The sequence below is a fragment of the Lycium barbarum genome, chromosome 6 (assembly GCF_019175385.1).
Source record: "Lycium barbarum isolate Lr01 chromosome 6, ASM1917538v2, whole genome shotgun sequence".
Taxonomy (NCBI): domain Eukaryota; kingdom Viridiplantae; phylum Streptophyta; class Magnoliopsida; order Solanales; family Solanaceae; genus Lycium; species Lycium barbarum.
Genome location: NC_083342.1, coordinates 80,684,437 through 80,700,357, shown reverse-complemented (window position 1 = coordinate 80,700,357; position 15,921 = coordinate 80,684,437).

Here is a 15,921-nt window from a genome sequence, read left to right as displayed (position 1 = left end):
TAAGATGAGTGGTAGAGTGAGTGGTGCTCGGTGGCTAGCCCCGGGTACGCGTCACGAACCCTAGCTGGGTCGTGACAAAAGTGGTGTCAGAGCAGTTCGTCCTACGAAGTGTCTACGGGCCGTGTCTAGTAGAGTCTTGTTTATGGTGTGTTGCGCGCCACGCTAATAAACAAGAGGCTACAAGGAATTTAGGAAAAATGACCATCCTTCTTCTTATGAAATCGTGCGATAGAGCCATGCGTAAGATTTTATCCTTCCTAATAGTGTGTTGTGGTTTCAGAATGCCGCCAAAGGGAAGAGCTACAGCTGCCCAGAAGGGAAAAGTTACGACAAAAAGATGGGCGGAAAGAGAGCCTCTGATGAATGTAGAAGAGGGCGAATCACAAAATGAGGCTCCGCCCAATGTAGAAGAGCAAGGAGGAGCCTCGGCTCCGATTCCTCCGGCGGGTGCTTCGGGTCAACAAGTGACTGAGGCCATACATTTATTGACCCAATTGGTTGCCGCCCAGGCACAACGACAGAATGCGGGCCCGAGTGATCGTTCAGCTAGCACGAGAGCTCGTGATTTTATGACCTTAAATCTTCCGGAGTTCTTTGGGTCGAAACCGGATGAAGATCCACAAAACTTTATTGATGAGATATTGAGGAACTTAAAGATTATTCATGCCTCCGAGACCGAATACGTGGAGTTGGCTTCTTATAGACTTCGCGATGTGGCGGTATTATGGTACAACAACTGGGTAGCATCAAGGGGAGAGAACGCGCCTCCTCCGGTTTGGAAAGAATTTGTGGATACTTTTATTCGTCATTATTTGCCACCCGGGGTCCGCCGAGCTAGAGCGGACAGGTTCTTGAATCTAAAACAAGGAAGTATGAGTGCTTGGGAATATAGCTTGCAATTTAATTCTTTGGCCAGGTATGCCCCGGCTACGGTGGCCGACATGGGGGATCGAGTGCACAGGTTTGTGAGTGGTCTGGGATCACATTTATTCAACGATTGCTTGACAGCCTCATTGCAGGACTGGATGGAAATTTCCCGTATACAAGCCTATGCTCAGAATTTAGAGGGACGACAGCCACCGCAAAGGAGTGATAGTGATACTGACAGTAGACAAGGCAAGAGGGCTAGATCTATGGGAGCCAGCAGTCAGTATAGCGGGGGATCGAGACAAACGTTTTCTAGGCATTCAGGCCAGTCAGCGACTAGTGCGCCTTCCAGATTTCCAGATAGGAGGTTTGACCATTCTTTCCGGTCAGGACAGGGCCAGAGTTCGAGGGCCTCGGATTTTCAATCCAGAGGGGATTTTAGTCAGAGGGTACCCCCAGTACCGCAGTGCAGCCAGTGCGGTAGACTACATTCCGGACAATTTCATCGAGGTTCGGACGCCTGCTATGCCTGCGGTCAAGTTGGCCATATGATGAGAGATTGTTCCTCGATCAGAGATAGAGCCGGGACTCATCCCACAGGTTCAGCAGCGGGTTCTTCTTCGGTACGCCCGACAGTAGGTAGAGGTAGAGGTAGAGGGAGAGCATCTACTTCAGGTGCCGTTCAGCCCCGCGTATATGCTTTAGCCGGGCGACAGGATCTTGAGTCTTCCCCAGATGTCGTCACAGGTACATTAACTATATTTTCCCGTGTTGTATATGCTTTGATCGATCCGAGTTCTACCTTATCTTATGTTACTCCGTATGTTGCTGACTGTATTGGGGTGAAACCCGAGCCAATTAGACCTTTTGAGGTATTCACTCCGGTTGGTGATCCGGTAATAGCGAGGAAAGTGTACAAAAATTGTGTAGTTGTCATATGTGATCGCCGAACAAAAGCTGATTTGATTGAGCTGGAAATGCTTGATTTTGACGTAATTATGGTTATGGATTGGTTGGCCTCATGCTATGCTAATGTCGATTGCCGGACGAAGATGGTTCGATTACAATTCCCGGGAGAGCCCGTGCTTGAGTGGAAGGGTAATACAGATTCTCCAAAAGGTAGGTTTATTTCCTACCTTAAGGCAAGGAAGATGATAGCCAAGGGCTACATTTACCATCTAGTTCGAGTTCATGATACCGAGGCAGAGCCACCAACTTTTCAATCAGTTCCGGTAAGTGAATGAATTTCCAGACGAATTTCTAGGTCTTCCTCCAGAAAGAGAGATTGATTTTGCCATCGATGTGTTGCCAGACACCCAGCCTATTTCTGTTCCTCCTTATCGAATGGCTCCAGCAGAATTGAAAGAGCTAAAGGCGTAGTTGAAAGACTTACTTGAGAAGGGTTTCATTAGGCCTAGTTCATCACCATGGGGAGCACCGGTATTGTTCGTAAGGAAGAAAGACGGTTCTCTACGAATGTGTATCGATTACAGGCAGTTGAACAAGGTGACGGTGAAGAACAAATATCCTCTTCCAAGGATTAATGACTTATTCGATCAATTGCAAGGTGCCGAATGGTTTTCTAAAGTAGATTTGCGATCGGGTTATCATCAGGTGAGAGTTAGAGAAGCGCACATTCCCAAAACAGCTTTCAGGACGAGATATGGCCACTATGAATTCCGAGTGATGTCGTTTGGGTTGACTAACGCTCCAGCAGTTTTCGTGAATCTAATGAACAATGTGTTCAGGCCACTCTTGGACTTGTTTGTGATAGTTTTTATTGATGATATTCTGGTATATTCTCGCACAGAATCGGAGCATGCAGACCATTTGAGAATTGTTCTTGGCATTCTTCGAGCTCGGGAATTATATGCGAAATTTTCAAAGTGCGAGTTCTGGCTAAATTCCGTGACATTTCTGGGCCATGTTATTTCGGATGATGGCATTCGTGTCGACACTCAGAAGATTGAAGCTGTGAAGACTTGGCCAAGGCCTACGACGGCCACGGAAATTCGTAGTTTTCCGGGTTTAGCAGGCTATTATAGAAGATTCGTAGAGGGATTTTCATCTATTTCAGCTCCATTGACGAAGCTAACCCAGAAGTCGGTGAAATTTCGGTGGAATGACGCTTGCGAGCGTAGTTTTCAAGAGTTGAAAGACAGATTGACTTCAGCTCCAGTGTTAACACTTCCCGAAGGGCCGGATGGCTATGACGTGTATTGTGATGCCTCCTGTTATGTCCCGTATTTTATACATTGGGACGATCCGGATTAACTATGATAAGTTAGGGCCAAGACCATTCCGGGACTTAAAGTAGAGACTTTTGACCTTCGATTTTATTTTGAGACATAAGTTGTTCATGAAATTGATGGCATGGAACACTTAGGAAAAGTTGGGACCAAAGGTCACATAATTGGAAGTTGAAAATCATGCAAGTAGTCCCACACACTTTGTGGCCAATTTTAAATGGTCCAACACATGTGTGGACCATGGACACTTAGAGGGCTCATCTTAGGACTTAAAAGATGACTTTTAAGTCATCTTCTAGCACTTCCACACTTAGCAAAATAAACCAAGAAGTTGACGAACTTCAACAACAACTCTCGGCCAAGAACAAGGGAAAACCAAATCCAATTTGAGACATTCCAAAAATATTTCTTTGGTGCAAATCCACTAATTGGAGGTCCCTAAGTAATGTGGAAGTGTTGTTGGAGCGATCAAGCCATCCGTTTAGTAGATCGCAAACCCTAGGCAAAGTGTGGAGTTGAAGAAGAAAGGAAAGATTTGATCTTGTTTTATGTGTTATAAATGTTGTATGCATGTTGTGGTATGCTAAAATGGATGAAAATCATGAGATAGGGTATGTTGGAAGTGGTTCGTGTGCATGGTGTGCTAGCCGTGTGAGGTGTGTGTATGTTGTGTGGTGTTGAGGTGATGAATTGATCTTATGTAGCATGTTTGATTGTTGTAGTGTGTAGGATGGCTAATAATCACTAATATATGCATGTGTGGTGATAGCCGAATGTAGGTCATACTATATGCCAAAGAACGCATTAATGTCGCTTAGTGTTTTAGTGGTTGTTGTGATGACTTTTATGTTGAAAATGAGAGTTTAATGTCGCAAGTTGATATGGTAAGTGTTGTGGACTGATTTGGAGAATTATGTGCAATTAATGCAATTTTTATTTTTATGAGAATAGCATTGTTAGAATGTGGATTATTGGTGCAAATCATGATTCGAAAGTCGGAAGTGTGTATAGCGAGGTTCTCGGGTTTGGGTCTGTTTTCGGGAAAATTGGAGCAATTGTTGGATTGTTGGAAATGTTGTGTAAGTTGTTTAAAATGTCCTTGACTATTGTTGGTATGGGTTCGGGTTGGAAATTGAATGTATGAGCGGTGATGTGTCTTGAATGTAAGCCGTCGAATTGAATATTATGAATGTTGTTGAATGTTGTAAAAGAGAGTTATTATTGTTATATTGACTTTCGGATTGGTCATTGGGGTTGCTAGGTTGGTTATTGTTGTTGATTCTGGCCGAGTTAAATTCTCGGGGTTGGCTTATTTACAGGGGAAATGCTGCCCAAATTTCTATAGAATTAAGTGTTAGTTTGGAATAAATTGCCTAAGTGCCTATGGCTAATGTGTGATATTCGTTGGCGTATTTGTAGACCTTGGGGAGCCCGAGGCGTAGGTTGGGATTAGCTTGAGTTGGGCTAGCTTGGAGTGCGTACGAGGTATGTAAAGCTCAAACCTTCCTTCTTTTGGCATGCCTTAGTTATACATAGGTTATATCACGAGCCTCGAGGAAATTCTAAATTCGCAATCCGAGTACGTTATGACTCTTATATATTTCTTGGCACTCGTATGTTTGATGTGATGAAATATGAATCCTTATGTCTTCGAAATAACTAATTTCCAAATGTTTCACAAAAAGTTTTGTTTTAAAGAATTCCGTAATTATGGACGCCGTATCTTTCACATAAAGGCTCGGATTGCTTCGATATCTTCGTAGGAGTTTGTATGGCGTATGACGAGTATGTTCTCCATAGGCGGGCCCGGCTCAGGTCGATACCCGTCCGTGGGTCCCGCGATTTTCCTTTATGTAATTCGGAAGACTTTTAAAAGAATTTGGTATGACTATTATTTCGATTTTCAAGTATGGTCATTTTACTTATATTTGAGTCCATGATAATGATTTTATGCATATGGTTACTCACGACTCTGCTCGTGCGTTCTGTTATATCTTTCGCCGGATCCCGGGCTGGTTCTGTTGTCGTGCGCACTTTTGATATACTCCGGTGTTATGCTGTGTTTATGGTTAACCGAGCCACTCGCTGGAGGGTCGGGTTCCACTTATATTGGTGTTATGTTGTGTATGGCGTTATGCTGTGTTGTGATATGCGATGGGGATACGGAGATTTGAAACCTTCTTGTGTTATGCTGTGTTATGGCGCCATCGACGGGCGGGCGACCATATTTTCTGTGCCTATGCATGACGTATATTTTTTAGAGCAAATATTTTGATATTTTGGACTTGCACTTATTTTCTGTACTTCTATTTTGTTTACGCCTCAGATTTGTTCTTGTATCTTCTACTTTGCATACTCAGTACATATTTCGTACTGACCCCCTTTCTTCGGGGGGGGGGGGGGGGGGGGGGCTGCGTTTCATGCCGCAGGTGCAGACGCACAGTTTGGTGATCCAGCCGTTTAGGACACCCTCTTCTGCTGTTTGGAGTGCTCCTCTTATTCCGGAGCCTACATTTTGGTATATATCTTCGTTCGCTACATATGTATGTATTTGTTCAGGGGGTACGGCGGGGCCCTGTCCCGCCATATGATTCGGTCTGTCTGTTTAGAGGTCTGTAGACGTATATGTGGGTTTTGTGCCTACTTCTGTACGAGTGTGTTTGTATGATCCCACTTGCCATGGCAGCCTTGTCGGCGTGCGTTTGTATATGTTTTGGGCCGTTGTGCCATTTGATAGCCTTGTCAGCTTCTGATATATATGTACATTTATGGTTGTGTTTGAAATGTGTCTGAGACATTTTGATATAATTTGAGGCAGCGTGTGATATTTGAGCCCGTATACGCTATCTGTATGTGATTCGGATCTGATGAGTGTGTTCGGGTGCCCAGTTCGGGCACTAGTCACGGCCTACGGGGTTGGGTCGTGACAGAAGTGGTATCAGAGCGGTTTGTCCTCGGAATGTCTACAGGCCGTGTCTCATAGAGTCTTGTTTATCGGTGTGTTGTGCACCACATCTATAAACTGGAGGCTACAGGACACTTAGGGTGTTTCCTTTCTTTGAATCTTAGATCGTGCGCTAGAGCTGTGCTATTAGGATGATTCTGTTCTAATCAGTTGTTGTGTTTTTCAGAGATACCTCCGAAGAAGGCGACAGCCGCCCAGAAGGGCAAGGCGGTAGGGGGAGAGACTGGTCAGGTGCAGCGACTTACCCGGGCTCGTGCTTAGGATTTGCCCGACGTTGTGCCCCAGTCAGAGGGTTCTGCTACACCCCCACCGGAGGAGCATGGAGCCGCTCCATCATTAGCTCCAGAGGCTCCAGCACCCGAGCCTCCAGCTCCTCAGCCAAGGGCAGAGGATAGGACGTGTAGGGAGGCAGTACAGTTGTTGACGACTTTGGTAGCGGGAGAGACTCGCAGACGCGGGCTGAGAGGTGATGATGATGATGACAGGCGTGATAGCCTGAGGGTTCGTGATTTTCTGACATGCGGTCCCCCAGAGTTTTTCGGGTCTAAGCCCGAGGAGGACCCCCATGACTTCATTTGGGGGATGAGGCGCTCATTGGGATTGGTCAGGGCTTCAGAGACCGAGTCCATTGAGTTAGCCTCGCACAGATTACGAGATGTTGCGGCAAATTGGTATGAGTCCTGGGAGCTGTCCAGAGGTGAGGATGCTCCCCCAGCTACATGGGATGAGTTTGTGGCTGCTTTTCTCCGCCACCTTTTGCCCCTGGAGTTACGACGGGCGCGGGTTGATAGATTCTCTGGCTCGATATGCACCTGCGATAGTAGCGGATATGGCGGACCAGATGCACCGGTACGTGATAGGGCTGGACCGTTATTTAGTTGACGGCTGCATGGATGTGGCATCGCAGACTGATATGGACATCGCCCGGTTACAGGCCTACGCGCAGGGTATGGAGGATCGGTACGGAGAGGATCAGTCGGGCAGAGATCGTGATAGGAGACCGCCCAACCGGGCCAGGTCAGCTGGGTATTCTGGGGAGTCTCAAGGAGGGCAGCCTCAACAGTATGTTAGACAGTCTTCTCAGCTGGCGCAGAGTGCACTCCCACAGTCTATCGGGGAGGGATTTGATAGTGTCAGATACTCAGGAGCAGGCCAGCGTTCTAGAGCATCAGGTTCACAGATGACCAGGGGTTCCAGCCAGTCCCGACCACCCAGGCCCCATTGTTCTTATTGTGGGAGATCGCACCCAGGGGAGTGCTACCGAGCCACAGGAGCTTGTTTTTCCTGCGGCCGTCAGGCCATGTTATGCGAGATTGTCCGATGGCGGGTAGTTCTGGTAGTACAGTTCAGCCGACGGGAACAGCCGCTGGTTCATCTTCTACTCCCTCAGCTATGCGCCCTGCAGGGCGGGGTATGCCGGCACCGACGGGCCGCGGTCGAGGCCGTGGCAATGAGCTTCTCTCAAAATCTGGTGGCGTAGGTCTGCCACATCAGGGACACATAGTCTGCCTCGGCATCGGAGAACTCCGTCTCTCGAAACGTCAAACGATGACTGCTCCTTTTGAGGGAGTGTGTCTCTGTATTGTATTAGCATGGGATCCTCATATTGTCGCTCTTTCACTTCTGCTACTAGCGACGAGACTGCTGTATTTTGGATAGTAGCTCTGCTGCTACCTGAGTCCATTACTCGGACTCCTAGGCTAGCTAACTGTTGGAGCTCACGGGACATTTTTCTCTTTTCTGGTCGTACATCACTTAGACTTCCCATCGATCTACGGCTAAGAGCATCAGCCACAACATTTGCCTTTCCGGGGTGATACAAGATATCCACATCATAGTGTTTCAGCAATTCTAACCATCGTCGTTGCCGCAAATTCAACTCTTTCTGCTTGAAGATGTATTGAAGACTCTTATGATCTGTATAAATATCCACATGGACACCATATAAGTAATGTATCCATATCTTTAATGCATGAACCACCGCGGCCAATTCTAGATCACGGGTAGGATAATTCTACTTATGTTTCCGTAATTGCCTTGAAGCATACGCAATCACTTTGCCACGTTGCATCAATACACAGCCTAGCCCAACGCCTGTAGCATCACAATAAACGACATACCCTTCCAATTCCTCTGGAAGTGTCAGAATTGAGGCAGAAGTCAATCTACCCTTTAACTCTTGGAAAGTACGTTCACAAACATCTGTCCATTGAAACTTTGCCGATTTCTTGGTCAACTTTGTGAGTGGTGCAGAAATAGAAGAAAAACCTTCAACAAATCTTCTGTAATAACCTGCTAAGCCCAGAAAGCTACGAACCTCCGTAGGAGTTGTGGGCCTTGGCCAAGTCTTCACGGCCTCAATCTTTTGGCTATCCACTCGAATGCCATCGGCTGCAACGATATGCCCTAAAAATGCTATCGAGTTCAACCAAAACTCGGATTTGGAAAACTTTGCAAATAACTCTCGAGTTCGAAGAACTCCAAGGACAGTACGCAAATGATCCGCATGCTCCGCCTCGGATCTAGAATACACCAAGATGTCATCGATAAGTACTATCACAAATAAATCCAGGAAGGGTTTGAACACATTATTCATCAAATCCATAAATACCGCTGGCGCATTAGTTAGCCCAAATGACATTACCCGGAATTCAAAATGACCATATCTTGTTCTAAAAGCTGTCTTAGGGATATCTTTTTCCCTAACTCTCACTTGATGATACCCGGACCTCAAATCAATCTTTGAAAACCATTTGGCATCTTGCAATTGATCAAACAAGTCATCAATCCTCGGGAGGGGATATATATTCTTAATCGTCACCTTATTCAATTGCCTATAATCAATGCACATTCTCAAAGAGCCATCTTTCTTTCGGACAAACAATGCGGGCGCTCCCTACGGGGATGAACTAGGCCTAATAAAGCCTTTCTCAAGCAAGTCTTTCAATTGCTCTTTCAATTCTTTCAGTTCGGCGGGTGCCATTATATAAGGAGGAATAGATATAGGCTTAGTGTCTGGAAACACATCAATAGCAAAGTCAATCTCCCGCTCGGGAGGAAGGCCTGGAAGCTCTTCCGGGAACACATCCAGAAATTCATTCACTACGGGAACTGACTGAAGAGTCGGCGATTCAACTTCTATATCTTGAACTCGCACTAGATGATAAATACATCTTTCTGTGATCATCTTCCTTGCCTTTAGATAGGAAATAAACCTACCTTTTGGTGACGCCGTATTCCCTTTCCATTCTAAGACTGGTTCTCTCGAGAATTGGAAACGAACCATCTTCATTCTAAAATCAACATTGGCATAACAAGAAGCCAACCAATCCATGCCCATAATGACGTCAAAATTTACCATTTCTAGCTCATGCAAATCAATCATGGTACGACGGTCACATATCATAACTACACAATCTCTATATACTCGGCTAGCTATTACCGATTCACCCACGGGTGTAGACACCTCAAAAGGTTTGATCGACTCCGGCTCGACTATAAATTGACCCACAATATAAGGAGTAACATATGATAATGTGGAGCCCGGATCAATCAAAGCATATACATCATGAGAGAATACCAATAATATACCTGTGACCACGTCAGGAGAAGACTCAAGATCTTGGCGTCCAGCCAAAGCATAGATACGGTGCTGAGGACCGCTAGAACTGGGAGCTCTGCCTCTACCCCTACCAGGGCCAACTGATGCATGTGTACCTGGCCCCGTAGGGCGTACAGATGCCGAAGATCCGGCTACCGACCCTGATGGATGGGTCCTACCTCCACCATGTATTGAGGGGCAATCACACATAATATGGCCTGGTCGACCACATGAATATCAACCATCTGAACCTAATCGACATCGACCTCAATGCTACTTCCCACACTGGGAACATCGTGGTGCAGGTGGCCTTGACTGGCCTGAATCATCTCTGAACTGAGGTCCTGAATAGCTCGGACTCGGCCCTGAACGAGCAGATCTATCAAGGCTCTGGCCTGGAAACCGTGGAGGGGCACTGGTCATGGAATAGCATGAATGCCTAGAAAGATGCTGCCTGTGTCTGCCTCTGGACTCACTCATCGGGCCTGAGGATCTGGCCCACCTGCTATGTCCCCGATCTTTCTCACGCTCACTCCTCCGCTGCTGTAGGCTTTCTTCTAAGTTCTAAGCATGTGCCTGAATGCGTGCAATATCCATACCGTCTTGAAGGGACGCAGTCAAGCATTTATCCATCAAGCGTGGCCCTAGGCCCTTTACAAATCGGTGTACCCGGTCGCCCATATCCGCTACCATGGCCGAAGCATACCTAGCTAAGGAGTTAAAGCGGAGGCTATACTCTAGGGCACTCATACTACCTTGCCTTAAATTCAAGAATTTATCGGCCCTGGCTAGCCGAACATCTGGGGGCATATAATGACGGAGAAAAGCATCGACAAACTCTTGCCATACCGGGGGAGGTGCATTGGCCCCCCGTGAAGCCATCCATACCGTATACCACTGGATCGAGACATCTCTCAATCTATATGATTCTAGTTCCACCGATTCGGTGTCCGAAGCATGTATCAGCCGAAGCGTCCTTAGCATACCATCGATGAAATCCTGAGGATCCTCCTCCGGCTTTGACCCAAGGAATTCCGGAGGGTTTAAAGTAATAAAATCACGAGACCTTGCACTAACAGCCCTATCACCATGCCCTGAACTTTGCCTTTGAGTCTGGGCCGCAACCAATTGAGTCAACAAATTAATGGCCTCTTTTACATCTTGGCCAGAAGCATCCGGCGGAGGAGCTAGATGTGCTAGAGCTGGCGCTGAGGCCCCCTCACGCTCCTCAGAAACAGGCACTGTCTGGGAGGATTGAGATTGAGCCGCAGTCTGGGACTCACTTTCCTCTACTACCGGTGGCGGTGCTCTTTTAGCCCGCTTTTCTGCCATCGTCTTGCCCTTTTGGGCTGCTGTATCCTTTTTCTTCTTAGGCATCTCTGAAATGCACAACACACGATTAAGAAGCAAGAATTTCTTACATCATAGCTCTATCGCACGATTCTTATGAAGAAGAAGGTCATTTATTTCTAAAATGTCCACAGCCTCTTGTTTATAAGTGTGGCGCGCACCACACCCATAACCAAGACTTTACTAGACACGGCTCGTAGACACACCCTAGGACTGAACTGCTCTTATACCACTTTTGTCACGATCCGCCTAGGGGGCCGCGACGTGCACCCGGTGCTAGCCCACCCGGGCACCCCTTGACTCAAACTTATGCTTACATCTAGGTGAGCCACATAATTAGATATGCATTTTCTTTCATTCATCAAACTAGTCCCATCGGACAATCACATCGTTAAATCATCATTGGCATTTATGCCAAATCAGATGTACATAAGCCGACAAGGCTACCATAAGGTGTACAAAATATAGGCCGACAAGGCCAGACATATCTAACCGTATACACGTGACTACGAGCCTCTAAGAGTATAACATAACATATGAGCGGGACAGGATCCCGCTATGCCCATAATTATATACACAAAAGAATAAGTACCCAAAAGCTATGGCTCCGGAAGAAAAGGAGCTCTGCTATGCAATCTCTGAATAAGCAGCTATGGATCAAGTCTATCTCCCTGTGCACCTGCGGGCATGACGCAGCATCCACAAATAAAAGGACGTCAGTACGAAGAATGTACTGAGTATGTAAAGAATGATCAACATCGATATATAAGCATAGTAAACAACATGTGAAGTAGCATAGGAGGGGAAGACAATAATGTCATCATCATGGCACTTACCTACCTTTCATAGGAAATTCCCATTTCTCATGCGTATTTAATAATAGTGCTCGTATTAGTATATATTCACCTGTTCGCATTCATATACATAGTCTTTTCACATTCATATTCATATTATATACATAGCCATACACTTATATACATACATACGTGGCGTACCCGACCATAAGGTTCGGTGTTTCATACATACTTGGCCAACCAAGGCTCAATGTTATATCTACCTGGCCCTACCAAGGCTTCAGGGTTATCCGTACCATCTGCAGATGTGTGTGCGCGTTACGTAATCATATACATACATATATATAAACATATACTCTACACGGCACCATAGGCTTAGGGTTTCATTATAGCCCTTTATAGGCACACATACATCTAATAGCCCGTAGGCACCTTTAGCATCATTATTATTATCATTATCATGACTATCATCATCTTTATCGTTACAGCTATATCATAGGCTTACTCGTTATATGAGGAGCGTAGTACAAACGTAGTACATATCGAGGATTGTGAGCTTATGAGCTCGGAGATCAATCTTTTGGAGACAACATACTCGTATAGAGGATTTAGGAATTTGGCCAAAGAACCATGCCTTATGAAAGAAGGGTTAGCCTTACATACCTTTTTGTCGGACTATTCTACACTTGCACTTCCCCTTCCAATGCTAGCGTTTCTACCTTCATTAATATCATAACAATGGCCATTAGTCATTCACATTATCCACATTATCTAGATTTCTCAACTTGCTTCTAATTCATCCATATTCAAGGTCATAACACCCAACTTCGTCCATCTGTCTAAAGTGTCTAGTTCATGATCTTAATACCATTTATAACACATTCATATCACAACACAACAACATTCGTGATTCAATTCAAACTATTCCTCAAAATGTCACTATTCATCATTCATGACCTAGTTGACAATATTTTCTACAATCCATGCATTTCAACTCTCCAATATCTTAAACATCATATAAATATCATGAATCTTACCTTAGAAGTTGTAGGAACAAGCTTTAGTTGATAATACTCCACTTTGAGCAAAACCCTAGTTTTTCTCCATTTGGATTTCTTGACTTGGATGACCTTTGATGATGTTCTTACCGTTGATTCACTTTGTTTTATGTTGTTGATGACTTATGATCCTTGAAAGCTTGGATAATAAATGTAGAGAGATGTTTTAGAGAGAAGGTATGTAATGTGGAAATGAAATAAAACAAGTGTTGGTCCCTTTATTTAATGAATTGCAAAATCTGTGCTGCGGTGAACAGTGGTCATAATCTCAGTTTATGACCACGTATTCGATTTTACGGTTCGTCCCTTGCGGCCATCTTTAACCTTTTCAAAAACCAGAAACTTTGGCTGCTTGCATGGAGATTTACGACCATGGTTTACGGGCCGTAAATCACTTTACGGTCCGTAAACCAGATCGTATTTTATCATTTCCTCAACTGGCAGAAAGTTGAAGGCTTGCATGCCAGTTTACGACCTGGTAGTTTACGGACCGTATACCAGTTTACGATCCGTATTTGCACTTTACGACCACTGGGCAGATTGCAATTCTGCAACTTTCCATATTTCTTAGACTTCTCATTTTAATCACCCATATCCATGCACATGCATTGCTCACCTCACCTTGTCTTATCTTATCCAACTTTCTCGTATTATGTCGGATTCCTTTGAAATCTCACCTAAGGTCATCAAACGTCATTTCTTGCTCATGGACATCATACACCCATACTTATCACTAGTTCGTTCACTTACGTACCAACGGAAAAATTTTCCGAGGTGTAACACATACTCAGTACAATATTCGTACTGACGTCCGTTTTCTTTGGACGCTATGTTCATGCCCACAGGTAGACAGGGAGGTGAGCTTGATCCAAATTCTTAGTAGCTGTCAGCTGATTGAGAGCACTCCATTGTTCGGAGGTTCTTGTGATTCTCCTTTTGGTATATATGCATATTTTGGGCACGACGGAGTCTTGTTCCGTCTATATATATACAGTCTGTCAGTAGAGGCTCGTAGATACGCAGTGTGGGTTAGATGGTCTCACAAGCTGTTATTATATGTATATATTATTTTGATGGCCGAGAGGCAAATGTATATAAAGCATTTATATTTCTATCTAAAATATGTTTTCCCTATTATTCGTGTATGAAGTTGATAAAAGGGCCTTAAGTGAGTAAGATGAGTGGTAGAGTGAGTGGTGCTCGGTTGCTAGCCCCGGGTACCCGTCGCGGCCCCTATCTGGGTCGTGACAACATACCTTAAAGTATACTCAATCATCCAACTTCTACCTCTCGAACTTGCAAATCTACAATTAAGATAACTCAGGGCTTAATTAGGCTATTTACCTCGCTTACTAATCATTTTAAACACGAATAGAGCTCTACAATTTATGGGAAACATTTTCCTTATAAGCTTAACAACTCTTCAACTTCTCATTCGATCCAACATCAACCACAATACCCACAACACGATAACAACACACACACACACACACACACACATATATATATATATATATATATATATATATCAAAATATGCTTAAATCCATTCGCAATCATCTCTTAAAATAACCCCAAGTCACCATCTTGTCCTTCATCAACTTACCACTCCCACAAATACCTTCTCTTTACTTAAATCACTAAAACTCTTGATAATAAACTCAAATACAAGAGTAGAAATAATTTACATACCTTGAGGGGTCACAAATCCCAAGAATCACTTCAACCTCAACTCCCTAAGCTTCACAACCTTGAAGAAACCCTAGAAGTAACCTTCTCCTTCACAAGCTCGGGTTTACGAGGTCCGATTCTTGTCAAATCTTCACTAATATGATGAAAATATTAGGAGAGGATATATTAGGGTTTTTCTCACTTGGAATGAGAAAAATATGAAATTGGGTTGTGAATGTCACACCCTAATCCCGCTAGCGTGTGATGGGCACTGGACCCTTACTTAGAGCCGAGCGAACCCTCTGACTCTTAATACACACATAACCTTTTTGAAGCTTCAAATCAAATAAATATGAAATACACAGTAAAGCCTTCAGAAATATTCTTTTTCGTTATTTTCAAAACAAACAAAATTTGTTATCATATGGAACTTATAGCATAACACGGAACGACACATCGGCTGATGGAGCCGCTTAAGAGACTGACATTCTATACCCACGACTCTGTCTGCAAAGTATCTAACTGCGAACAAAACATCATAGCATATATACTCTGACTCGGCAACACTCCAGGAGCAAATGGAGTTGCCAATCCAGCTGAAGCATCTTCTAGCAATGTCCTTTTACTCATCTGGGTGTACCTGCGTAGCATGAAACGCAGCCCCCGAAGAAGAGGGGGTCAGTACGGAATATGTACTGAGCATGTAAGGCAGGGAATACAGAAAACGGAACCATAACTGAAACAAGCAGTACAAAGGTAAGTACATCATTCAGAATACCAACATGCTTATTTTCCAAATGCAAATCATATATGCCGAAGTCATATGTCAGAAGGAGTACGGAAGGTAAGTAAATCATCCAGAGTACCAAAATGCTTACTTTCCAAACACAGACCGTGCGTGCCGACATCATATGTCATCACATACATATCATCATATATAGATATACATATAACTGATAGTGTTGTGGAACGTACAGCCCGATCCATATGTAATATAATAGTGCCGAGGAACGTACGGCCCGATCCATATATATATAACATATACTGCCGAGGAACGTTCGGCCCGATCCATAAATATAATATATACTGTCGAGGAACGTTCGGCCCGATCCATAAATATAATATATACTGCCGAGGAACATTCGGCCTGATCCATAAATATATTATATTGTTGCGGAACGTGCAGCCCGATCCATACATATATTATATTGCTGCGGAACGTGCAGCCCGATCCATATATACACATATTATATTGCTGCGGAACGTGCAGCCCGATCCACTTATCAATTCTAAGACCCGATGGACAAGTACACATACCGACACCTGAAGGCTCAGAAACAAGTTTCGGACCAATCCGATTTAGTAAA